This window comes from Felis catus, chromosome D1 (assembly GCF_018350175.1).
Source record: "Felis catus isolate Fca126 chromosome D1, F.catus_Fca126_mat1.0, whole genome shotgun sequence".
Taxonomy (NCBI): Eukaryota; Metazoa; Chordata; class Mammalia; order Carnivora; family Felidae; genus Felis; species Felis catus.
Window position 1 is genome coordinate 4,582,162 of NC_058377.1, and position 27,566 is coordinate 4,609,727.

Sequence of the window (27,566 nt, forward strand, 5' to 3'; positions counted from 1 at the left end):
GTCCAAGAGCTCTAGAAAATAATCCAGTGAAGAAACATGTTTCTTAGATTTGGTTCTCCAGGAAACAGACTTAGAGCTGGAAATTGGAGATTTGCATAAAAGAAACTTACTGAAGAATTCTCTCAGGTACCACATCCATGAATGCTGGACAGATAGAGAAGTTGAACAGTAATTCAGTTGCAAGAGACCTCATTCAGTCCCATGGGTGCTTCAAAGCAGGGATGGCCCTTCAGAGATGTCTCCAAAGTGAGGTGAGGGGGCAGGGTCTTTGAACTCCACCTCTACCAATCACTGTATGCCAGGTGTCTCCAGGTAAGGCCCATACCTTGGGTGAAGTCATTTCTCAGAAGAGGCTCAGCTATGAGTCAGCACTGAGAGTTAACATTCCCAGCCGCAGGAATGAATGCCTTGGTTCTACAGTTTCTAGATGTTGCTAGAGCCTCCACTGTGATGCGTTTATCGTTAAGGAGATATCAAGAGGACTTAAATCTGTTTCAGATATGATCTGACAACATCTGTTCTCTCCAATGTGGTACATACTTCAGCACCACAAGGTGCTATGCTGAGTGCCACAACAAATAGGAAGATGATTTAAATATATGTCCTGTATCAAGAGGTCAATATGGAGATGGCAGTGACCTGATGATTAGCAAGGTTGAGAATGTCTTTTGTAATAAAAGAAATAAGTGCATGTCCTGAGAATTCAGAGATAGGAGAAGTTATTTCCAACTGGGGATTTATTTCATGAGAATATCAGCACATGAGCTGGACCTTCAAAGTGAGTAAGATTTGAACATATAAAGGTAAGTATGGGACTAAGAGAGGTACTCCAAGGGGAGGAAATAATGGGACCATAATGAATAAGAAGAAAGTTTCATTTGGCTGACGTATAAAAGCACCAAAAGGAAGTAGGAAAACTCCCATGACAAAGGAGTTTGAGGAATATTTCGCTGAGAGTTGCAAATATCTGCAATTAATTCCAGAAGCAAGAGTGACCTACTGAAGTACTCTGAGCTCCAGAATGACACAGCAAAAGCTCTATTTCAGGAAGATTAAACAGACTGAGAGGAAGGACCAGACCTTCAGAATTGTTGTCATCTGCTTCAGTGAAGAAGAAACATCAAAACTTTCTTTCCCAGGCAGTTTCTTCAAATGGTGCACCAAATAAGCAAGGCCATACTTTTTCGTGAGACAATCCCCTTTCTTCCCATTGCATCAGTATTTCAGTCGCAGATTCTAATCACCCCTCAAATAGACACTGTTTATAATCAAATTGTATTTTTTAGTAACTAATCTGATCATATACTGTAACCACTAGGAAGAGCACAGGGGTCTCAATCACTGATGCAGTCCAAGATCTAATAAGGGTCAAGGACTAAACGGAGACCCAGAAGAGACAAAACTAGCATCACAAGGAGTCACAGAGGTGGGAGAGGAATGGATGAGTCACCATGGTGCCCCCAAACTTGTTGGAGAAAAAGTGTATTATGGGTACACTAGAAAATTCCTAACTATGTTTATTAAGTAGGTTACCATTCTTTTATTTCTGTAACAGGTAAAAATAAAAATAGACCAAAACAAAATAAAAAGGGACACTCTAATTCAGTGACGATGACACTTCAGTCTCTTAGGTGCAGTGGTTAGACATACAGCCTCTGGAGTCACATCCAAAATACAACCTGTATTACTTGTCCAAATTGCTGGACAGCTGTATGCCTTATTTTTCATTTGCAAAATGGGGTCACTAATTGTATCTGCCTTGAGGACTTTGTAAAGATTAAATGAGTTAATGTATACCCTTATAAAGTGCTGGGCAAAAAAAAGCATCCAATAAATGCTAATGATCATCATCATTACCACCACCACCATCATCAACATCACCATCATCATCATCACCACTACCATAATCAACATCATCATCTTGCTAATGCAAGATCTACTCATACAAGTTTTTATGCAGATGCATTTACATACCTTTGAATCACGTGGTATATGCATTTCTTACTCGCATTCAGTTATTCAATACAATGTCTTGGTCAACTATTTTTCTTTCTTAATAATAACTCATATTATTTTTAAACAATATAACAACATACACATGAAAATACCTCTTTTTTAATCCCCAAAACCCCTCAGTAGTTGTACTTCTCCAGCAGCATCTTTCCATCTACTGCTGTCTCTCTCCCCTCCCCACACTTTGTTCAGAATTAATGCAACAGATTAGGCAGAAGTCATCAAAATTCCTGAATCCCAAAAGAACTCTGTCCTAATGTAAAACCCACAGACAGCACTCAGGCCAACACTACCACTGCCCTCCTAGCATGGTTCACTCCCGTGAGGTCTGTGCCACCATAATGGAGATGAAGTTGGGTACAAGGAGGAAAGAAGGTTAGAGTCATCTTTGTCTGCGTGGCCTCCTCTTTCTCATGCTTCCACATGGTATGGTGGTGCAAAAAAAAAGCCACGAAGGACCAGAGAGTCACCCAAAGGAAAGGCATGAATACTCATGTGATTAAAAAGCAAGGGAAAGGTATGATGCTCACAAGCTGTCCAGCAGTGTGCCTCCAGTCGGGAGAACTACTTAGTGGTTCCACTAGCAAGGCCAGAGCTCACACATGCCCCCTTCTAGGCCCCTTGCCAGTTATGTGGGACCCCACAATTTCCGTCTCAAGTGTCTCCAGTCTGCTTCCAGGGCCTGCTCAGTTCTCCTCAGGAGGTCTGACACAGCTATTTATGCAGCATGGACAGAGCTTGGATGTGTGGGCCACAGTGTCCTCCTCTGGGAACGCAAACCTCCATGTGGTGAATGGCACAACCGAGGGCATGCAGAGGATGGAGCAAGCTACAGGCCTTGGCCAGGGGCTATGGGCTAGCTCCCCATTGCTGCCACATTCCAGCACAGATCTCCGAGGAAGCCAAGCGTTCTCAGCTCAAACTTGGCCTTCCAGCCATTGTGAAGACAGAAATAGGATAGACAGAATTTAAAACATTTAGTTTGGTTAATCAATTTTTAAGTATTTACACACATGGGTCCCCATTTGTACTCTTGTGCCACATCATGCACATGACAGCACGATCATTTGTCCACCTCCACCTCCACTCCTTAAGAACCACGTGGGAGCCTACAAACATCAATGGCCCAAAAGGCTTTGGGTCATGGACCACTACAGGTTCATCCCAATGAACAGTACTGAGACCGGTAGGAACAGGCACTGTAAAATGCCTAGATGGTTCACTCTACCTTTGTAACCCAGCGACCATCAAATACTTGTTGAATGAAAAAGGAAGGAGTGGGTGAGCCCAAACTTTCTCAAAGGGCCGGGAAACTTGAGAAACTTAAATACAGCCTTCCTCTGGGTAGCACCATTACTGCTAATACAGACAGGTGCCTTGTGCATGAGAAACAACAAAGCTGATGAACAATACCAAGAGCTGTGAAATTTGCACAAAATGCATATAGAAAGAACTATTTTCTGCTTTTTAACAACACACTGAGGTACCCACATGTGTAAACCAGGGATGTTACACTTGGAAGCAGGTGCCACTTCTGCTCAGCTCCTTGATTACATATTCCAATAAATGTACACAGCTTTATTTGAATGTGTAATCCTATGTGAATGGGAACATTCAAACAAACTCATTCAGTCCATTTATTTAGACGTCTGATGGCTCATTCTAGGAAAATGCATGTACTTTCTCCATTTTTCTTTCTACACCATTAACTGGAAGAAATACAATTTAAAACATTTTGTTAAAATAGCATTAAGGATGGTGGGGTATGTTTTCTTTCTTTGTGGAGCAGTTACACTAAACTGTGATGCATAGAAACATATGTATGCATCTCCAACAAAATGAATATATATTATATATGACCTCAATAACATTCTATAGGATAAAATGTCTTAATGTATAGAAATATAGGTTTTTGTGTATAAAGGGAAAAAATGGATTGCACTAGAAATAAAGGGAAAAGCCATTCTTTCTTGCCTCCCCTGCTGTTTCAACGATTGTGGATTGCAGGATTTGGATGGGACAAGATGGAAAGTAGTTCTTTATCATTATATAAAGGTGTTTTTTTTTAATACTTATAATTGTGCTCCAGAGCCACTAACGTGGGGAGTCCTATAAACCTGAGTTTCCAGAAGGTTAATCTGAGAGCAGTGTGTAAAAAAGAAGGAAGAAAGGAGAGGCTGGGAGGGAAAGCATCTGTCCCTTAAGAGGCTCAGAAAGAGTAACAGGGGCATGGAATGGGGTGTGGTAAGGGAGACTGGGTTGTTCAGCAAGGACTGGTCATGGAAGGGGGAACAAGAGGACTGGAAATCCAATGGCTATCATTGCCTCTGCCCTCGCCTGAACCACAGACCCTCATTCCAGTACATGGATGGACCTATCACACAGGCACCTTTCAGAACTCAAAGTCCTCATGGTCCACTGGGACTTACCATCTCTTCTACTTGGGTCTTCCACACGGTGTGTGGCTTTGTGCAAATCTCCACACTCCTAATAAACATTCTCTGACACCACTTCTCTGGCAAACCCGGGGTTTCGTTCTTTAGTCGGTCTTTCTGAGTTTGGTCAAAGATAAAACAGAAACATGAATGTTTGATGGGAGAGACAAAAATTATAAACATCTCCCTGCTGCCTGTCTTGTGGGCTTCTCTTGGTTTCTGTCTGGCCCCTTCCAGATAGAAAGATAACACATAAGTAATTTATTTGGGAGGGATTTTTAGGTCTGGGGTTTGAGAGAGCCAGGATGGGCCCAGGGGACTGACTTGGGCCAGTGGAAGACTGAAAGGGAAAATACGAATTTGAGCCAAGCTCTCCTCAGAAACAAAGTGTGTGTCTGGCTGCACCAGTAGGTAGGCTTACCTCTGAGTATGTGCAGTCTGACGAGACAGGGCCATTATCAACACCAGGCACAGCTGGAAGGAGAGAACCCCACCAGCTGGGAAGCCTCATCTCCCCTCGCATCTGCCCAGTGGAATCTAGCTTCCTTTCCCATTATTTTATGGAAACAGCTCTGGTTAATGGGCTCCATCTTCAACTCATATGGACTCTCTATCTCATGCTGCTTGGCTCTCAGCCATGGCTGCCAGGTGCTCTTGTGTCTCTGCCCTCTGGATGGTGTCTGGCTCACCTCCACTCTCTCTGGCCGCTCCTGAGAAGCCCACCTCACCAGTCTTACCCAACTGACTTGCCTTTGTGTCTCTTCTCTTCTGGGTATTTTCTCCATTAGAAATCTCATTTTATCATATGGCTTCAAACTCCATATTCACCCAGTAGACTCTGAAATCTCTATCTTTTGTTACTGAAATGTCACCTAATCTTCCCTTTCCGGTTGTTTAGGGGTCTCCTAATTTTGGCTGGCTTCTCCAAGTGAGTGCCCCAAAAATGAAACTCATCTACCTCCCTCCCAAACCTGTTTTTTCTCCTGAGTTCCCCTACAACACAATTCTCCCAGACACTCCTACTCAAGGTCTAATTGTTATTTTCTCATTCAGTGAAAAACAAAAACCCACTCAAGCATCTGTCGTGCACCAGGCACTGGGGACTGGGACAGCTGCTGGGCATCCAGTCTTGGCACAGTCACCTTTAATGCCTTTTTCCTTGATCATGCAACCTACTGAGGTCCAACCAACGCATAGTATCTTCCAAATCCATTCTGCCCTGTGTGTTCTAGCTTCTGCTATCCAAACTCCAATCTTAATGACTTCCAAGATGGATCTTTGCTGTGGCCTCTTAATGGGCTGCTTTCTGTCCTCCATTCTAACTCATTTGACAATCCTGTACCAGATTAATCTCAAAGCACATTTATCATTGATCAGAAGCCAACAGAGAGAGGTAAAAAGACAGTGCCGTCTCAACTAGCCGTGTGAGCCTGGGCAAATCCCTTAGTTTTCTGACTCTGTTCATTCCTCTGTAAAATGATTCCTTCCTCATTGGGGTATTGTCAGGATTAAGAAAATGGTAACATTGTTTAAGCTCTTTATGCATAATATTTCACTAAATCCATGCCACAACACTATGGAGTATATACTATTATTATCTTCCTTTCATAAGTAAAGAAATTGAGACACAAAGAAAAAAAAACTCGCCTAAATTCATAGTTCTAGGAGGAAGTAAAGCCAGGATTGTTGGGACCTAGACCACTGGATTAAAGCCAGGATTGGGACCCAGACCATTGGATTCCAGAGTACAGGCTTTTCCCAGACACATAGTAGGTAAGTAGGTACAAAACAAAAGTTAACTCTCATCACCTTCTCAGATACATGAGCTAATTTTTTCCTCTCTGCATTATCTAGACAGAGTTAGGTTTCTAACACTTAGAAATGAAAGAATCTTAATTAATATGACTGCCAAACTCATGGAGTTTTCACCCATTTATCTTTGGTGAATATTAGGGAGGCACAGGATAGTTTCTACATACCAACAAATCCAACATTATATGCAAAACATGTAACTTTTGAATCATCTCTTTCACATATATACAAAGCATTCTGTTTAATGGAACAAGCATAGAAAGCTTACCTAAAGCATATTTCTCCTATGTTTTCAAAGCAAACATTCAGATGTTTACTCAAAAACATATAAAACTTCTAATTCTCATATTTGTAGTTTGCTTAGAGTGCACAGGTCAGATTTTGAGCCTCCTGATTTTGCTACTATCTCACCTAAAGTGTCAACGGTCATTAAGCAAATAAACTAGAATTTACAAGTCGTTCGTTTGTACTTGTTCCTCCATTTCAGGTGGCTTACTCATTTAATCATTAGTCAACTATTTGAGCAGGGCTTTATATTCTATTAGATAATAGGTTGAAGAGCACAGCCACCAGCCCAAGAGTTGCTGACCATGCCTGGGGCATCTCTGCATCACCAAATACATACTCCATTTATTCAGTGTTGTCTATTTCTCTTCCTACCACCCTAACATCAGACTGTACTTTTACTTCTCAAATCCTCCTCTCTGCAGCTGCAGAAGGGACCCAAGCCTCAGCCCCAGGAATGCTCTCAGTATGTCTTCGTGGCATAGGACTTAGTCTAGGAGCCAGCACCTAGACTTATCTCAGGTTTACCTTTAACTTTACACCCTCAGGCTTTGCATATACAGAATTTCTCTTTGAAGCATACACTTTGTTAAACAGTTTCATCTATGCTTGGTATTTTAAGCACTGAATCCATCACAGGAGAAATGACTGTTGAATCATTTCTCATAGAGTAATTGTAAATAGAGCTAATGAATACTGGACTAGCTTTACAAAAATGTTGTACATAGGGGCACTTGGGTGGCTCAGTCGGTTGAGTGTCCAGCTCTTGATTTTGACTCAGGTCATGATCCCAGAGTCATGGGATCAAGCCCCACATTGGGACCACAGTGAGTGCAGACCTGCTTAAGATTCTATCTCCCTCTCCCTCTGTCCTACCCCCAGTAATGCACACACTCTCTCTCAAAATTAAAAAAAAAATTAAATGTTGTACAAAAATAAACCAAGTAAGTGAGTATAATACAAATCAGATAAAACAACAATACACTTGGCTGTATCTAATTTTATAGGGTCTTTATAGTTCATATTGTGTTTTCAATGCTCAAAACAAAAATCAATCACTCAATTAATTAATTAGATAGATTAAACAAACATAAGTCCTGAAGTTTGTGCATTAATGTATAACCAATGTCGTTATATGTTCTTTGTGGCTCCATAAAGCTGAACTGGATGCATTGTTTGGATTAGAATTATTCTTTGGGCAGGCAGACAGCTTTTCATTTTCATACATTTTTTTTTGAACTTTTTTCATCTCTCAAGGCAGCCTTGATAAGATTTAAGAGCTCTGTAAATACTTCCAAAGGTTTTTATTGAGCCACAGAGGTGTCCAAGGAACATTCAATCTCAAATTTAGGGAAAACAATAAACAGGTAACTCGGTCCCTTCCATAAAATCTGACAATAAGAGAGTGAATGTGTCAATAAATAAGCCCATCCTCTTTTTTAAGATATCTGCTATTTTTAAATTTACTTAGCTGCTGATAATAAACAAACACATCAGAAGGAGGAAGTATCTGATTGAACAGTTCCGTTAAATCTCCCTTTTTGTCTCATAGGGGACTCAAGCAAATTTTGAAGGGGGGGTGTTTAAGTAATAATACACTGTTTATTAAACATCAAAGTCATTCACTGCTTAAAATCCTTCCCAACGGCTTCTAATAATGTATAGAATAAAATTCAAATCACTTACCCAATAAATTATTGCTGAACACCCCTACCCACACTCACATCCTTGTGGCCCTCCTTGCGGCCAACCTGTGAACCTTAGAAACTATTATTCTTCCACCTAATCCACCTACAACCAACACAGACAGTGAATGTTCCATGGAAAATTGAAAATCTGAGCAGGTCAATAATGAGTAAGGAGATCGAATCACTAATCAAAAACCTCCCAACAAAGAAAAGCCCAGGACCAGATGGCTTCACTGGTTAATTCTACCAAACATTTAAAGAAGAATTAGTATCAATCCTTCTTGACCTCTCCAAAAAAAAAAAAAAAAAAAAAAAAAAAAAAAAAAAAAAGGAAAGAGAGAAAAGGAGAGGACACACTCAAACTCATTTTATAAAGCCAGCATTACCCTTATACCAAAAACAAATAAGACCTCTGCAAGAAAAGAAAAGTATAGGCTAACATCTTTAGTGAACAAAGATGCAAAAATTCTAACTGAAATATGAACTGGGGCACCTGGGTGGCTCAGTCAATTGAGCATCGGACTCTTGATTTTGACTCAGGTCCTGATTCTAGGGTCATGGGACCAAGCCCCACATCGGGCTCCATGCTGAGTATGGAGCCTGCCGGAGATTCTCTCTCCCTTTGCCCCTCCCCTGCTCATGCTCCCTCTTTCTCTAAATTAAAAAAATAAAAATTAAAAAAAATATATATAAACTGAATTTAACAACACATTAAAAGGATCATAAACCATGATTAAATGGGGAATCTTTTCCAGTGTTGCAAAGATGGTTCAACATTCACAAATCAATAAATGTGATACATCATAACAGAATGAAAGATAAAAATTTTATAACTATCTCAATAGATACAAAATAACTTAAAATTCAAAACTCTCAATAAATTTGGTATAAAAGGAATTTACTCCAACATAATAATGGCCATATATGACAAGCCCACAGACAGTATCACTTTCAGTAGTCAAAGCTGAAAGCTTTTGCTGTAAGATCAGGAACAAGACGACGGTGTCCACTCTCACCACATCTATTCAACATAGTATTGGAAGTCCTACTAGAGCAATCAGGAAAGAAAAAGGAATAAAAAGCTTCCAAATCAGGAAGGAAGAAGTAAAATCACCCATTTGCAAATAACATGATCTTATTATATACAGAAAACCCAAAAGACTCCACCAAAAAATAAAACAAAGAAAGAAAGAAAGAAACAAAGAAAGAAAGAAAGAAGATATAAACATATAAAAGACATGTTGTTACTATATTTACCATGTCACTGTATCTTAAGGGAAAATCCTGGCAATATGCCATTCCATCCATTCCAAGGATCTACAGTAGCTGCACTTAATCTGCTGTATCTACTGCAGAGTCAGTTGTTAGGGCTTATACCCAGGCCAGGGATCGGCCTCCTGATTGCCAGTGGGGTGTCAATGCCTTATGGCCTTGAGAGGTAGACCAGCAACTTTAGGAACTTCACCTGGTTGTGCATGCCATACATGCTGGCAGGGGAAAGCAGCACTGTCAGGCATGAGGAGATAGAATGGGGCAGAATATGCCAGACCAGGACCCCCATGTTCTCCCCTCTTTCAAAGGGGTGCGCTCCATTCCAGGTATAGTGCATTTCAACAGGTCTGGCTTTCAGCAGAACAGGATCCCAGTAGAAACTGAGTAGATCCCCCTCACCCAGGGGTACAAAGTAACTCACCTATCCTATGAGATATCCCATGGCAAATTCCAGTAGACAACATCTTTTGGTGTTCTCAGCAGCATAGCACATTCATCCACAGTGAGAGTTGGGGCCATATGGATCTCCCTATAATTCTATACCTTTATAGCATTGGGTGCCTTAGCAGGGGTCCCCAGTCTGGCACTGGGGACCACAGACCCTACTGCTTGATCATTCATACGCATTAAAGCCTGTGACAGCACATTAGTACACATGGCCAAGGTGGTTTTCCCTGTTAATAATTTAATCTGCTGCTTTAATATTCCATTTTTCCTTTCTACAAACCAGTGGTTTATGAGCCAGGACATGGAAAACAGTGAGGATCACCTCAGGCTCTTGCAGGTGAGCCCAATTGTCATTCCACATAAGCTGATACCACAGGGCTTAATTATGACCATCTGCCCTTTGGCATCCCAGTGCCTAAATTCTAGGTTAATCTCTTTAGAACAACCCACCTGTCGGTTCAAAGGGTTAATGGCTAGAGCTCATGAGTGATCACCAGTGAAACTGCTCTGAGTTCAGCCCAGAGACTGCTTAGCTTGTTCCTGTTTCCATCCAGATGGCATCACTAATGGGTTAAATAGCAACTTGAGTTCCTCTGTGTGTCCCCAACAATACCTGTCTGTATATTAGGCATGAGAGCGAATTTCCCCCATTTCCTCTATAGGCCACAGAGGCCATAACACGAATAACTGGGGGCATTTGAAAGATCTACATATTCTATAGGACCCATTAGCACCCGCATTTCTGGAGACAGTGGGCTGTACATGGAAAATTATAAAACTTTGATGAAAAATTGAAGAAAGCAGAAACAAATGAAAGATATCCTATGTTCATGGATCAGAAGAATTAATACCATTGAAACTCCCATATTACCTAAAGCTATCTATAGGCCAATGCAATCTCTATCAAGATTCCAATGGCATTTTCACAGAAGTAGGAAAAAAACAACACTAAAACTTGTATGGAACCACAAAAGATTCCAAACAGCCAAAGCAATCTGAGGAAGTATATAAAGCTAGAGGAATCATACTTCCTGATTCAAATTATATCACAAGGTTACAGCAATCAAAACATTATGGTACTGGCATAGAAAAAGACACATAGGCCAACAGAATAAAGAGCCCAAAAGTAAATCCATGCATATGTAGTCAATTAACTTACAACAAAGAAGGCGAGAATATACAATGGGTAAAAGACAGTCTTTTCCTTAAATTGGTGCTGGAAAAACTGAGTAGCTACATGCAGAAAAATGATATTGAATTCATACTTTATACTAGTCACAAAAATTAACTCAAAGACTTAAATGCTGTACATGAAACTGTAAAACTCCTAGAAGAAAACCAACAGGAAAACCCCTTAACATTGGTCTTGACAACATTTTTGGATATTATACCAAAAGCACAAGCATTAAAAATTAAATAAACAAGTGGAACTACATGAAATTAAGAAGCATTTCACAGCAAAGGAAATTGTCAACAAAATCAAATGTGAACCTACAGAACGAGAGAAAATATTTGCAAATCATATATCTGATAAGGGGTTAATGTCCAAAATATATAAAGAATTCATATCACTCAATAGCAGAACCCACAAAAAATCCAATTTAAAAATGGGAAAAGAACTTAAATAGACATTTTTCCAAAGATTTTTCCAAACACCCACAATGGCCTACAGGTACATGAAAGACGCTCAATATTACTAACATCAGGAAAGTGCAAATCAAAATCAGAATGAGATATTGCCTCATACCTGTTAGGATTCTTATCATAAAAAAAGACAAGTGATAACAAGTGTTGGTGAGAATGTACAGAAAAGGGAACCTTTGTGTACTGCTGGTAAGAATATAAATTAATATGCCCACTATGGCAAACAGTATGGAGGATCAACCAAATATTGAAAATATAACAACCAGAGTACTTGGCTGACTCGGTCAGTGGAGCATCGAACTCTTGATCTCAGGGTCATGAGTTCGAGTCTCACACTGGGTGTAGAGATGGCATAAACAAACCAACAAACTTAAAAACAAATGGAACTACCATATGATCCAGCAAACCCATTCTGGATGTACAACCAAAGGCAACAAAATCACTACCTCAAAGAGATATCTGCCCCTACATGCTCATTGCAGTATTATTCAAAATAGCCAAGACATGGAAACAACCAAAGTATCCACCAACAGATGAAAGGATAAAGATGTAATATATATATGGATACATATAGATATATCACATGAATATGATATATATGAGATATTATTCAGTCATAACAAAGAAAATCCTGTGATATGTGACAACATGGATGGATCTTGAGAACATTATGCTTAGTGAAATAAGTCAGACAGAGAAAGACAAATCTTGTATAGTACTACTTATTGATGAATCTAAAAAAGTCAAATTCACTCAAAGAAACCAAGAGTAAATTGGTGATTGTCAAAGGCTAGGGATGGGAAGATGTTGGCCAAAGCGCACAAACCTTCAATTATAAGATGACTAAGTTCTGGGGATTGTGCAGCATGGTGACCATGGATGGTTAACAGTACTGTACTGTGTACTTGAGAGTTGCTAAAAGAGTATTTTTACCACCACCCCCCACCCCACATACAAACAGGTAACAATGAGAGGTGTTGGATGTGTTGACCAACCTTACTGTGTTAATTATTTCACAATACATATGTGTACCAAATCATCACATTGTACATTTTGAACCTACATAATGTTATTTGTCAGTTATATCTCAATAAAGCCAGAAAGAAAAATCAGGTCAAGCATTTACTTCTTTATACAGCCTTTCTGGGACCCTTTTCCCACGCAGTGAGAGTTGACTCAGTTCTTCTGTTCCAACCATACTAAGCATATGTTCTAATAATAACACTAATAACATTTTATTACCCTTATTTACCTGTATGCCTATCATCCACTAAGAGATTATAAGCTCTTTGAGGACAGGGACTATTTTATTCATCTTTATACCTTTTGTGACTAAAATACAGCTTTACATAATTATATATAAGTGGGGAAAATTAGATTATAAATGGGAAGTGAATAAATAAACTTTTTCTCCAATAAAAATTCAAACTGGAAAAAAATTGATCTAGGAAATTTGGCTCAAACTTCTCAAGCATGCTTTAGAAATTCTATTTGAGCTGAAAACAAGGTATAACTTTTTTAAAAACCAAGAGGGAAACAAGAGGTTGTAACATGTCCTGAGGTCACTATGCCTACACATGTAATGCCCTTAAAGTCTGAGGCAATGAACACAATAAAAAAAAAAAAATCTGTTTATTCTCTTGGGAAAAATAACTCTTTACACAAATGACTGATATGTTTTACATGGGAATAACTCCTCACTTTTAAGGAATTTTCTATTTGGTAGGGTGCTTGTTAAAAACTCAGATTCCTAAAGCCCATGCTAAGCAAGCCCCACAGGATCTAAGTCCCTGAGCAGGTGCAACTTTTACAATGTTCCCAGATGTGTCCTGACATTTGACCATGGCTGGCTTCTCTACCCCGGGTTTATTGTTGGGAGGCCCAGGTTCTACTCTGGGGGGCTGGGCTTGTTTTCCCCTCTTTCCTGACAATTCTCACAACTGGAGATTTTCTCCTCTGATGCAAACCTAATGGCCCAATTATATATGACTTTCTGAACCCCAAATCTTATTATTGCAAAGTACATTTTTGCTTTGAAAATTACTTCAAAGTGACAGATAACCTAAACATTCACTGGTTTATCTGATTAAGAGACTAAGCCCTGCTGATTTCATCACACCTGTCCTCTTCCCTCTGCACTAGCAGCATCCAATTTGCTTCAGGCCACAGGTCTCTGGGCTTGAATCTGATCAAGCCTAACAGCAGAGTTGCAGAAAATATACACATATGTCATTATGTGGTCATTAGTATCAGTAAATGAATCAATATAAGATTTTGTGATAGTAAGTTATGTGTGGTACCTATTGGACATATGTGGTAGATTTTTTCTTATCAATCAAAGCAATACTATTATGGTTATTTTCAGCAAATTTTAACAGTATAGAGGTTAATTAACAATTAGTGATCCTCACAGATGCCAATTTACCAAGATATTATTTTATTCTCTTAGCAATGGAACTATAAAGCCCTCCAAACCAGACAATAGATTATGTTATGATTTCATTGTTGGTCTCATGGAACTTTTCCAAAAATCTATCAGGTTTTCTGAAGATGTTAGAATTACATCCATTTGAACAACAGAAAGTATATGGGTTTCTATTTATATCTATTATGTTCAAATGTTCAATCAATAGCTTTTTCTGAGATTAGTGCCACAACTGCAAAATAATCCATACCCAATGGGGCCAAACAGAAAGAATTCCTTACATTCTTTTCTTATCAGAGAAGCAGGCTCTGCTTTGAAGGGGGGGCGGGGGGGCTGGGTGTTTTTATCTGCCTTTTCACTAATTTGACTAGGAAACAATGCATAGTTTATTTCCACATATAAATTCACAAAGCTGTAGAACAAAGGAGCCAGAAGGGACTTTAGAAGTCAACCTCCTTGTTCAAGGTCAGGGGCAAAAATGAGACTCTTTCTCCTGTTCCATGAATCCAATTCAGTTGATTTAACATACGTATGTCAGATACCAACTTCGTATAAAGGAAACATCTTTTGAAGCATAATGTTTGTAAAGAACAATTGTCCCAAAATACCTGCCACAAATCTCTTTGATATGACACCGTCTCTTGATAAAGTTTTTGTTAAAACAAAATGTATAACCAGTAGCAATAACATAATCTGAAAAGAGAAATTCTTTGTCCGCCCATGACTCATTCATTTGTCCAGTCAATTATCAAGCATATAGCAAGAGTCTTACCATGTCAGGCACAACTAAGTCTAAGGGTAAGTAGATCAACCAGAGATGGTTGCTACCCTTGAGGAATTTACTGGCTAGTGGGGAGAGACAGAGATATCAACTAATGGCTAACAGCATACAAATTAGGATCAAGGCAAGGAAATGTTGAAACAGTGGTTTAACATTTAGCCTGAAGGAAGTCAATAAGATAACATTTGTGATGGATTTGGAAGTACACCTGGTCATCTTTCTTTAAGGTTTGAGTGCAATTAATGGGACGCTATCTCTGCTATGCTTGGAGTTACCAACCATCAGGTACTGTAACAGAAAGTTCACTCATTCTGAATCTCTCAGATTCTCTTCTCTTTCATACATCAAAACAGCAGTGGGTTTCAGTTTTGCCCTAACCCAGTTTGCTAAGTGGAGATTTAAAACCTGGTATCAGCAGGCTATGTTGGAAGCATGGTACTGGGGGCTCAGAAGTCATACTCAAGGAGTATGGCAGCATCTATTCACAGCTGTTAAAGATTCTGAAGATGGAAGACCACACTCCCCAGCATTATGCTCAGAGAAGGGGCCAGGACTCTGAGGATCAGTGCTCTGTCATTCCCTCGCCTATGCATATTCGTAAGGCATAAGGCAGCCCCAGAGTGGTGAGGTCAAGTCAGGTTTTTAGAGACTGCCTGTCACCTCAAGGGTTAGTGATTATGGAGTTCAGGCTGTGAGAGGAACCTTTTTAGGAATAATGGCAAGAACTGAACAGAAGACTGTAGGGGGCTGTGCTCCTGCAGAGGAAGCTTTTCCCAAAGGCCCTATGAGGACAGCTATAGGGTTCGGTTGAGATGATGTCTTGCTCTAATGGGCCCAGTTTTCAAGGCTTCCCTGAACCAGTTTTCAGTTCACCAGCCCAGTTGCTTACAGGAGAGCTAGCTAGCTGCGTCAGGACTAGTTCCAGGGTGTGCCACATCACAGGAACAGAGCCCTCTCATTGCTTCTTGCCACAACTCAGAACTATTTCTGATCCCATGTCTCACCATGACAATAAGAGTTGTCACCTTCTCCAATACCATTATGCACCAGAAATGAAATCATAATTCAACCTTTCTTCCTGAAATATACACAGATTTCTTTATGCAAATTTATCGAATCATTTACAAGAACACTCAGATGCCATCACTAAGAGAAACTGGTTTCCATAAATCAAATGAAAGTCTCTATTCACCTTTTCTGCAGACCTCCTTAACACAACTTCTATCTCTAAGCAGCACAACACAGTGGTTGAAAGTACAGCCTTAGAGCCATATTCCTTGAGTTTACAACATCCTGGCTCCACCACTTATTACCCGTATAAATTTATATGTCCTGTGTCAACTCATTTGGAAAATAGATGTTACAACAGCTCCTGCTTCATGGGGTTGTTATGGTACCTACAAAATAGATAAAGCATTTAGATCAGAGTCAGCATAATATAACTGCTAGTGATTATTACTATTTTAGTAAGAGCAACTAGAAGCTGTTTTCATAAGAGAGGGAAAACTGCCTGATAGGATGCTGTATTACAAAAAAATATTAAAAAACTGAAAAACAACATTCAAGACATCTCAGAGGAAAGAGTTAATATAAAGATATGAATGTATTTGAACTTCCAACATGTATTTATTGAAGCCCTGTTTAAAAAAAAAAACAGGGATACAGTCATTCACAAACAGACCACAATCTCTGCCCTCATGGAGCTAATACTCAATGGAGGAATTGGGGAACAGATAATTTACCAAAAACATAAGCAAAAGGATATAATATATGAGTTCAGGATGAGTACTTTGGAAAAAAATAAATGGGTATGATAATTCAAAGTTAGGAAAGAAGGTGTAATTTAGTTAGGGTGGTTGGGAAAGCCTTATTGACAAGATAGCATTTGCTCTAGGACCAGAAAGAGGGAAGGCTTCAATCCATGTGTATAGCTGAGGAAATACTTTCCAAGTATCTTGCAAAGTTTCTGAGATAAAAACTTGGTGCATTTGAAAAACAGCAAGGAGGTCAATACAGGTTTTGAATATAATGTGTTTGAGATGTTTGTTAGACAAACAACAGAGGGCTTCAAGTAGGGAAATAGGAGACAGGAGTTCTGGGGGAGGTCTGGGCTGGTGATTTAAATTTGAGGATCATCAGGGGAAAAGGTATTTAGGAGAGTGATAACAGTCAAAAGAAGAGATGTGAGGACTGAGACGTGGAGCCTCCAATATTTAGGGTTTGGGGAGACAACAGGAATCAGCAAAGAAAACACTGAGGAATAAGAGACTTGATCGATGTGATATATTACAAGTCAAGTGATAAGCTGTATCAAGGAGAGTGTCTTAGTTCTGATTAATATAACAGAATACCACACATGAGTGGCTTATAAACAATACAAACTTATTTCTCAAAGTTCTGGAGTCTGGAAGTCCAAGATCAAGGAGCATCATGGTCAGGTTCTGGTGAGAGCTCTCTTCTGGGGTGCAGATTTCTCTTTGTATTCTCATGTGGCAGAAGCAGAGAAAGGAGGCAGGCTCTTTCATGACCCATTACAAGGGCACTAATCCCATCCCTCAGGACATCATCCTCATGACCACATCTAATCCTAATTACTTCCCGAATGTCCCACCTCCTAATACCATCATATTGGGGAGTAGAGTTTTAACATATAAATTTAGGGTAGGACATAAACATTCAGTCCCTAACAGTGAACATTTGCATTGATCTAAACATCATTGATTGGTCAAGTAAGATGAAGACTAAGAATAAAGAATGAAGTCTAGTATTGCCCAAAAGACTTAGCAATATGGAGGTTTTTGGTGACCTTGAAAAAAGGAAGCCTGCTTTGAGTAGCTTCTAGAGGTCATGGATCAGAGAAACTGGAAATAATAAATGTATCCCCAGTTTCGGCAGAAAAGGGAACAGAAACATGGAATGGTATCTAAGAATGAGGAATGGGATCAAGAGAGGTATATTTTTCTTAGGGGAAAAGCAATAACATGTTTATATGCTTTGGGGGATGATGCAGTCAAGAGGGGGAAATTGACATGCCAAGGAGGTGAGAGTCGCCAACATCCTAAGGAAGGGGGAAGGAACTGAACCTAGTGAATCTAATGGGACCTAATATAAGGCTGGGGGAGCTGGCTTCAGGCAGGAGCATGGACAATTCCTCTCTGGGAGCAGCAAGATATATCTGCTAACTAATTCTGCTTTTTCAATGGAATAGGAAACAAAGGAATCTGCTGAGTTGAAGGATCAAGACTGATGTATTAGAGACTTGAGGAGTGAAGAAAAGCTATGGAGCAGTCACGTAGGGGAGTGGAGCAGAGAAATACAGTAGGATGGCAGGGTGGCACTACTACCCATTTAATATTAGCACTTAGGGATTTCAATGAGACCAAGCAGCTGGAAAAGGTGGGGAAGGAAGAGGCAGAGAGTGAAGAGTCAGAGGGTTTGGTGAACAGTATAAAAACTCTGGTAAGGATTTTATACTCCAACCTACAAGATAAAGGGAAGCTAATCCTGTTTGTCAAGCAGGGCAGTGGCATAATTTAACGTGGCTGATTAGAGAGAAAATTCTGGTCGGTAAGAACATGATGGGCTAAAAGTTTTTAGTGGAGACATGGGCTTTGTGGTATCTAAAACTCCTTCTCACAACCAAGAAAATATATAGTTTGCTCTGTAAAACTAACCCAGTAAATAAAAGATTTCCCAACAGAATATTGTTGAAAACTCCAAATCAGTCATGAGTCCCCACTAAGCTTTGTAACTAAGTGGCTTTCTTAATTTTCCTAGTTTCTCATAAATATAGACCGTGTGCTCTGACCCAAATCTGCTCTTTCCCTGCCTCTAGGTTAGCAGAAAGAAAATATTCTCCTATGACTTGGCTTGTTAAAAAGAAAAGAGCAAAGAAAATTCATTTGAGATAAACCAACTATTTCTCATGATGGAAAATCTGCATGATTATTTTGCACATAATGTATTGCATTTATTTCTGGCTGACTTTGCCTAAATTAGTGAAGCTTTTTGAATGACCAAATACTGCACATTTCACTTACTCACATACACATGCTCATGCACACACACACACACACACACACACACACACAGCATGAAAGTGAATAGGATATAACATAAATGCACTAAGGACATAAAAGTTTAATTTTCCTGTAAAACATAAAATAACTGCCTTGGGAACAGTTTTCCATTTGATAACTTCGCAAGCAAATTTATGTTGACATCTATTTATTAACCGTTTTTAGAAATACTATTTTTAATGATAACTCTAGATACAAACGTGATTATGGTTCAGAAAGACAGAAACATTTTTTTTCCTCTTTGGTGAATTAATCATGCCGAAAACTGAAAGGATATCAGTTTTGCAAAAGACAATTCCAAGAGACAACATTGTTGATATCTGAACCATCATTTCAGTGAAAGTAAAGTCAGTAAGTCTGTATCCTTGACTCAAAATCATGTACCATTTTTGGAAGGAACCCCAGAAACTCTCCTCCAACATGATTGTCATCCATTAAGATTGTTATCTTAATCCTGAATACCCAAATAAAAGATACCACACATTAATTGTTTGATTAAAGAAAATAGGTCTACAAGAATGATATATACCAAACTTGACTAGCTAAGATAGTATGCTTATCTCTTCCAAGTTACTTGAAGATTAATGCTTTCATTCAGCTTAATGGTCAATGTGATATATGATGGGTTCCAAGGGAAAGAACAGTAATTTATGCTTGGAGATTCAGGCTATTTCTTTGTTTTAGTCACCAGTCATTATAAGTATGTTACTGTCTACAAAATTATTTTAGAACTATTTTTTTTATGTTTTATATATTTGAGAGAGAGAGAGAGAGAGACAGAGCATGAGCGGGGGAGGGGCACAGAGAGGGAGACAAAAAATCTGAAGCTAGCCCCAGGCTCCCAGCTGTCAGCACAGAGGCCAACATGGGGCTTGAACTCACAAGCAGTGAGATCGTGACCAGAGCCAAAGTCAGACGCTTAACGGACTGAGCCACCCAGATGCCCCTAGACCTATTTAAATTCACAAATTAATATCAGACTGCAAAAGTATTGATGACTATGTAAGCCTATAGCTCATTCACAAGGTACATTTATTTTAAACAAAATTTATTTCTATAAAATGCTCTAGACTTCTGTTTTTAGGAGCTACACAGACATAGAAGCAGAGAACCAATAGTTTCCTCATACACAATTTAAGAACCATCTCTACACCCCTGATGTCAATTTAAAACAACAATTACATGAGCTGAGGGCACCCATAAGCTCAGGGAAATGGTTTAGAAATGCCAAATGAAACCAGAGCTCAGCAAGTGTAAGTGTTCACACCATGACCTATAGTAATTCCACCTACATGTCCAAATGGCAACTATTAACAGCTACTTTCCTGTCAATTTAATGACTGCACAACTTGCATGAATGCAAATACAACACACTTTTTAAAGCACAGCTCATTCTAAAATATAAAATCTATGGAGAAAAATTCTAATTTCCGTTTTAAACAATCAGCTGCACTCAAAGAGAGAACAATATTCTCCTAACTATAAGTAACTGATTTTCAAAGTCTATGATGGTTTTTCACCAATAGAGCTCAGGCATGTTATCAAGAACACATGGTAAAGTCTTAAACAAAGGCAATGACCTTTTCCTCTATATTTTAGGATAAAATAACAGCTATTGCCTTGACATTATGAATTCATTGTATAATTCCAACCTCTTAAAAAGGAAACAAACTTTCTTAGTATTCTTAGTGGCTAAATTTTGCAAAGGAAAAAATCCATTTAGATGATCCTTAAGGATAACAGAAATTGCAGCAGTAAAAAAAAAAAAAAAAAAAAAAAAAAAAGGATATGACATTCAAATTCAAACTGTGGGTATAATTACTCAAATTCTAAACGTAATCCCATTTCCTGAAATGTGACACCAGCTTTACAGGTACCATTGCTTATAATGTCAGGCTGAGTATGGCTTTTCCCCATTCATCTTAGGGACAGTGTGGTAGAAGAAAGAAAGTGAGCTTTGGAGCCCATGAGGACGAAGTTATCAAAATGACAGCACTTATTAGTTCTGTGATCTCAGAAACATGACCTTCTCTCTTTTGAGCCTCAGATTGTAGATTTTCGAAATGAGAGTAATCATACAGATTGTAGGTTTTCGAAACGAGAGAAAGCATACTTACCTCACCTGGAAGTTATGATGTGCATCCTAAGCATGTAATTCCAGTGGCAGCCAGGAACTTGGAGTATAGAGGTAGAGGGAAGATGCAAGCCTATACAAATAAATAAACAGTTATAACTTGGGCTAAGGGCAAACTGGGATTAGCACTGTGTGGGCAAATAATGGGGGCAAGGGCATACAGAAAAAACCCATGTGAGTAGTGACTAGGTACTACAGACAGAAACCTGTTATTGAATGGATTTTCCCCCAAAATCCATACTTTGAAGTCCTAACTACCCATGTGACTGTACTTGGATACCAGCTCTTGAAAGGTAAACTGGAGGTTGAGTGAGCTCATTTGGGGGGAGGGACCCTAATCTGATAACTGGTGTCCCATAAGAAGAGAGTGGACACCTACATACACAGAAGGAAGACTACGTCAAGACAGTGGGAAGGAGGTCATCCACCAGCCACGGAGAGAGGAGACCCACCCTGCCCACACCTTGATCTAAAGTGTGAGAAAATAAATAAATCAATTTCTTTTGCTTAAGCCTCCCAGTCTGTGGTACTCTGTGATGGCGGACCCAGCAAACTAATACGAAATCCCAACACTTACTCAGCGAATGGTGTCTGAGCCTCTGTAGGAGTTAGGCACTGTTGTAGAGGCATAAGGAAACAGCCCTAAACAAAGCTAGATTGGTATTTGGACCCCATAGAGCTGACACTCTGGCAGGGACTGCAGTAGGCGACATCCAGCAAGGAAGTAAGAAAAACAGATGATGCCCACGGCCAGGAAGAAAAAGAATGTGGGGAAGGGAGATCAGGTGTTTGGGTTGGAGAAGGAGCACTATTGTTTTAGATAGAGACCTAGCAGAGGCCCCACTGAGCAGGTGACGTCAGAGCAAAGATATGACAGAAATGAGGGAGTATGTCATATGGGCACATGGGAGAACATTCCGGACAGACAGAGGCAAAGCCAGCGCAAAGGCCTGAAGCAGGAGCGTGTGCCTGACATGCTCAGGGAGCAGGGAGGGGGCCGGTGTGGCCACAGCCCAGTAAACAAGGGGAGGGGAAGAGGAGAAGCCTTCAGGGAGGTAGCAGAGGCTGGGGAGGGTAGCACCTGTGTGGTGCGCAGACGGAGTCAGGCGTCTGGAGACAGGAAGAGCTGGGGGCAGAGCTTAAAGACTTGGAGGCCCCAGCTGCTTGTAGATAGAAGCCTGAGGCTGGCTGCGATCGCCCCAGAGTAAGGACGGGCGGAAAGCTGATGGGAGGTGGGAAGAAGATGAGGACAGACCAACACAGACACTGGTGAGCAGTGGCCCGGGCGGTGGGAGGAGGAAGGAAGGAATTTTTAAATTTTTTTTTTCAACGTTTATTTATTTTTGGGACAGAGAGAGACAGAGCATGAACGGGGGAGGGGCAGAGAGAGAGGGAGACACAGAATCGGAAACAGGCTCCAGGCTCTGAGCCATCAGCCCAGAGCCTGACACGGGGCTCGAACCCACGGACCGCGAGATCGTGACCTGGCTGAAGTCGGACGCTTAACCGACTGCGCCACCCAGGCGCCCCTAGGAAGGAATTTTTAAAGAAAGGGAGTAATTACATGTGTCTGTAAAATGGTGCCACGTAGTCCGCAAACTGGGGGTTGAGACTTCACCGTGAGCTTCAGCGAGGTGAGTGTGGTTCCTTAATGAGATGAGAACTAGAGCCGAGTGGGAGAGGAAGCCGGCTCAGACTCAGCTGACAGAGGGAAGATCTGCAGGTGCTGGCACGTGCAACATAGGACGTAGGAAGACAAACAGGTGGTGGTGGATGGGAAGTGATTGCCCCCGTGGGCCGGGAGAAACAGCCGCAGGTGCACAGGATGGCCGTCCCGAGGAAACCCCCAGGTGTGCAGGAGAGAGTGAAACCGTGCAGGAGCCGCGTGAGCGAGATGGCTTCCTCCCTTAGGAACACGGCTCAACTGTGGCAACGGGACACCAGCCAGGGCCGTGGGGACAGATGTAGCAAGGTGGGCGGCTGTGAGGTCGCTGGGACTGTGTGTGATTGGCAAACACCGTGAAGATGCCCTACGTTCTCTCTGCCCGTAGGACGGGCTCACGGCCGGGATTTCAAAAGTGATGCATGTGAGAAACAGAGCATCGGGCCCTCCACAGGGACCCCCGTGTTGTCCTCTTAGAGCAGACATTCCCACCTCCTTCTTGCCCCCGTCATCTTCGTGATGCCTGGCAATCCCTCATCTGCTCTCCATTTCTGTGATTTTGTCCCCTCAAGAGTATTACACAAGTGGAATCGAAAAGCGTGTGACCCTTTCAGGATTTGCTTTCTCCCCTCTGGGCATAATTCCCTGGAGATTCAGTCCTGCTGCAGTGTCTATCAGCAGTGCACGCCCTGGCACTGCTCACCGGTGAGCACCCCACCGCACGGGGCTAGCATGATTTGGCTGTCTCCCTATGGAAGGACACGTTGTACTAGGCTGGACAATGGCCCTCAAAGAAATCAAGTCCTGATACCTGGGATCTAACTCCCATCAATGGGATCTAGTTAAGGATCTTGAGTCCTGGGTTTTCCGAGTGAGCCCTACATGGAATCACGAGCACCCTTAGAGAAGCAAAGGGAGATTTGACAAAAGGGGAGGCACTGTGTCCATGGAGACAGACTGGGGTAGATGTGGACACAAGCCAAGGGAGGTTGGTGGCCACCGGGAGCTACCAGAGGGAAGGGATACACTGTCCCCTGGAGCCCTGGGGTCTCCAGAGGGAGTACAGCCCTGCTGACACCTTAGTCTCAGCCCAGTTAAGTGAATTTTGGGTTCCTGGCCTCCAGAACCGTGAGAGAACACGATTTTGTTCTCATAAGCCACCAAGTTTGTGGTAAAAGAGCAGGTGTGCACACAACAAGTCCCCATTCCCATCTCCCTCGGACCTTGGAGTCTTCCTTCCCTGAGAAAGTCAGGGAAGCTCTGGCATTTCAACCTAGTTGACTGAAGGCAGCCATTGAGTCATTATTACGACCGTTCCCAGTTGTCAAGGCAACACATTAAATCACATTTCCTGCAGGAGGAACCCTGTACCATGTCTGGCCTATCCTATGTCACCCTCCTTGGTTTAATACTCTTTGAATCCACTCCCATCCCCAGTCTCCTACCAGTGCGAAGTGGTAATGCCCTGCCACTCCCTGCATGAGCACCTGATCCTGTGTGGACCTGATCCCGTACCCCCATTTGGAGTTCGCTGGCATCCCGTTATCTTCCAGGAAGTAAACACGGATGGTAGACATGGAGCCTGAAGATCACTGCTCTCTGTCACGACGGTATTGTCTTAGGTGAAGCCATTGAAACCTTTTCTCGAGGGGTTCTGGGGGTGGGGTAAGACTGTTTCCCTCCAACGGGGGTCCGGGGGAGCTGCTTCTCTTGGCAACAAAACACAATACTCCCCTTATGAGGCCCCCTCATACTCCCCTTATGAGGCGATAGACTTTCTGATGTTTGGCCCTTCCTTTCAATCTCTCCTATTTCCTGTGTATACCTCACATACCCCAAACTGACCCCAAACAATCTCTGTAACTGCCGCCCCCCCCATGGCCACAGTGACGACTCCACCCGCAATCCTCCAGCATGCTGTCCTCCATCACTCTGTACCAGCACTGGGGTAACATGAGCAAGTGTGAAATCACCTCTTGCTTCCAACGACCAGTATCCACTTCTGCCCACAAGGAAGTTATCTGTATGTCCACCAGAGAGAAGAGCAGTCCAGTCCCAGAGTCCCATCTTGAGGCAGCTTCCTGAGGCCACTCCAGGTACAAATTACCATTTGTGCACCACTGCGACAGGAGACAGACCGCACACCCAAAGCAGTGAGTGAAGAGCGCTGCAAGGGTAAGGGAGCCTCCAGGAGACGGCGGAGAGAGCAAAGCGGCCATGCTAAGCAAAGGCAAGATGTTTCCACTAAGAAGAAGAAAAGAAAAGTGGTTCCTGATCCCATAAGATTTATCTAGAGACGAGGGTCGTGTGGGGAGATGTGATACAGAGGAACACGACTACAGAACCCCCCATTATCCATGGGGATATGTCTGGAGACCCCAGGTGGATCCCTGAAACCACAGACAGTAAGTACAAATACTATAGTGGCCGTGAAGGGGTGCTGGCAGAACAACCCTACAGGACCCATGAAGGGGTGCAAGTTGCTGATGAAGGGGGGCAAGCGGCACACCCGCAAATGTCCAATGAAGGGTTGCAAGACGCCCATGCGTGTTTGCAGGCAGCATACCCCACAACGCCAATGCAAGGGTGCAGGACACCGATGTGGGGGTGCAGGTGGTTCACACCTACTTGGCCCATAAAGGGGTGCTGGCGGCACACCCCTACATGGCTCATGAAGAGGCGCAGACAGCTCACCCCTGCATGGACCAAGAATGGGTGCTGGCGGCACACCCCTACATAGTCCATGAAGGGGAGCAGGCGGCTCGCCCCTATATGGCCCATGAAGGGGCACAGGCGTGATGCCCCTACATGGCTGAAGAAGGGGCACAGGTGTGACATATCTAAATGGCCAATGAAGGGGCACAGAAGGGGTGCAAGCATGACACCCCTCCAACACCGATGGGGGGTGCAAGTGTGACACCCCTGCATCGCCAATGTAGGTGTCTCGAGGCTGTCCTAGAAGGGTGAAAAATATGACTCGTGTACTGTAGGCGGCTGTTAGGGAATGCGGTGATGAACATTCATAGTAGGGCTCAGGCATTGGTATATGACCTTAAGATCTGAATACCAGAAATAGACAACCAACTCCTTAGTTATGACCAGGTGAATTTCACAATAGAAGCAATAATGTTAGTATGTGCAACAAGAAATATTTGTCCTTGCATAAACTTCTATCAGAGCAGATGACTATGGATAGTTAACAATAAGATAAAAACAACCTAACTGTAAAGTCACTATCAAACCAATTGTTGACCCAACACGGATAGGCAATCAAGGAAAGATGAAAAGAAGTAAAAGGAACTCAGTGAACACAAACCCCACCTGTTTACCAATAAAATCGCCTCTAGTATTTCTAGTATCAGAGGCCCTGCCTGCCCAGGGACATTTGCGAAACTGCCGTGGTATCCTGATCGTGCAAAGGTAACATAATCACTTATTTCCTAAATAGTGACTCATATGAACGGCCACACGAGGGTTTTACGGTCTCTTCCAGTTGGTTAAATGGACCTTCCCATGAAGAGGCAGGAATAGGATAAGAGACAAGAAGACCTATGGAGGTGCTTTAAAATGCTTTTAGCTTCATTTTTTTTGAGAGAGAGGGAGAGAGAAAGAATACAAGTAGGGAAGGGGCAGAGAGAGAGGCACACACGCAGTATCTGAAGCAGGCTCCAGGTTCAGAGCCGTCAGCACAGAGGCTGACCCAGGGATGGAACCCACAAACCATGAGACCATGACTTGAGCGAAAGTGAGACGCTTAACCCACTGAGCAACCTACACACCGCAGAAAAAAAAGTCTGACCTAAAAGAAACATCACCGCTACCTCGCCTGATGAAGGGAGGCAGAGGGGGTGCATGCGTGACCCCCTCCCCCGTCGAGGTGGGGCTGAGTGCATGAGTGACACCACTCCCTCCCCAAGGCAACGACACAATGGAGAACACCTCCTTCGTCAAGGAGGGGCACATGCATGAACCCCCTCTTGTGCAAAAGGGGGGGTGCACTAATGCCTGAAAAACTTTCGTGCCCCAGGGGAGGAAGCATGACCTGGGCCTTACCCTATGCATGATGGTAATGCTAACCCTAACACTTACCTTAAGAGACAGGTGTTTCTTCAGCTGTGAAAGTGAAAAGAACATTCATGAAACATCACATTTCATAGTGACATCACTACTCCCACCCAGAGGTGTGGCGCTGTGCAAGGGTGACCCTCTCACACCCCAACGGGTGGCGAGGTGAAAGCCTGAACCACCACCTGAGCCAAGTGGGGCGGGGCGCATTTGCAAAGGTCCTCCGTGGCGGAGGAGGTGCTCTGCGCTTGCGTAAACACCCTTCCGCACTGAGAGGAGTGGGGCGCATGCACGAACGGCCTCCCTTGCTGAGGGTGGATTGTACGCACGCGTGAACACCCTGCCGCCACGAAGGGGCTCTCTGTGCATGCATGAACACCCTCCCTGGCTGACGGGGGTTAGGTGCATACGCAGAGGACCTACCTCAACTAGCGGGGTGTGCATATGTGTGAACACCATTCCGCCAGGAAGGGGCGCTGTCCGCATGCGTGAACACCCTCCCTGGCTGAAGGGGGTGGGTGTACACATGCGCAGACTCCCTACCTCGACAGGTGCGGGTTGAGCACACGTGTGAACACCCTTCCGCCACGAGGGGGCGCTGTGCTAATGCGTGAACACCCGCCCACCACGAGGGTGTCTCTCCAGATGAGTGAAAGACTCCCTCGCCTAGGGGGGCGGGGCGTATGCGGGAACCAGCTTCCCCGCTGAGGGGGATTGAGCACATTGAAGAACACCCTTCCGCCACAAAGGGCAGCTGTGCGTGTATGTGAACACCCTCCCGCCATGAGGGGGCACTGTGGGCATGTGTGAATACCTTCCAAGC

The 27,566-nt window shown here is 42.4% G+C and overlaps 2 long non-coding RNA genes across 3 annotated transcripts in view; one reads left to right on the forward strand and one right to left on the reverse strand.

The window, feature by feature from the left end:
* The window catches only part of LOC111559196, a 192,451-nt gene extending 165,195 nt beyond the window's left edge, over positions 1-27,256 (reverse strand). Inside the window, exons 1-2 of one of the 2 annotated variants that reach the window (XR_006585873.1) lie at positions 26,768-27,256; positions 20,999-21,088 (exon numbers count right to left, since the gene is read on the reverse strand). This is a non-coding gene — a long non-coding RNA (uncharacterized LOC111559196). Of the gene's footprint in view, positions 1-20,998; positions 21,089-22,579; positions 26,323-26,767 lie in introns of those variants that run through there. The other variant, XR_006585872.1, reaches the window with a different exon arrangement.
* LOC123380314 lies at positions 494-1,610 on the forward strand. The gene is made up of 2 exons (XR_006585876.1): positions 494-803; positions 984-1,610. It is a non-coding gene; the product is annotated as an uncharacterized LOC123380314 (long non-coding RNA).
* Positions 27,257-27,566: the final 310 nt, after the last annotated feature.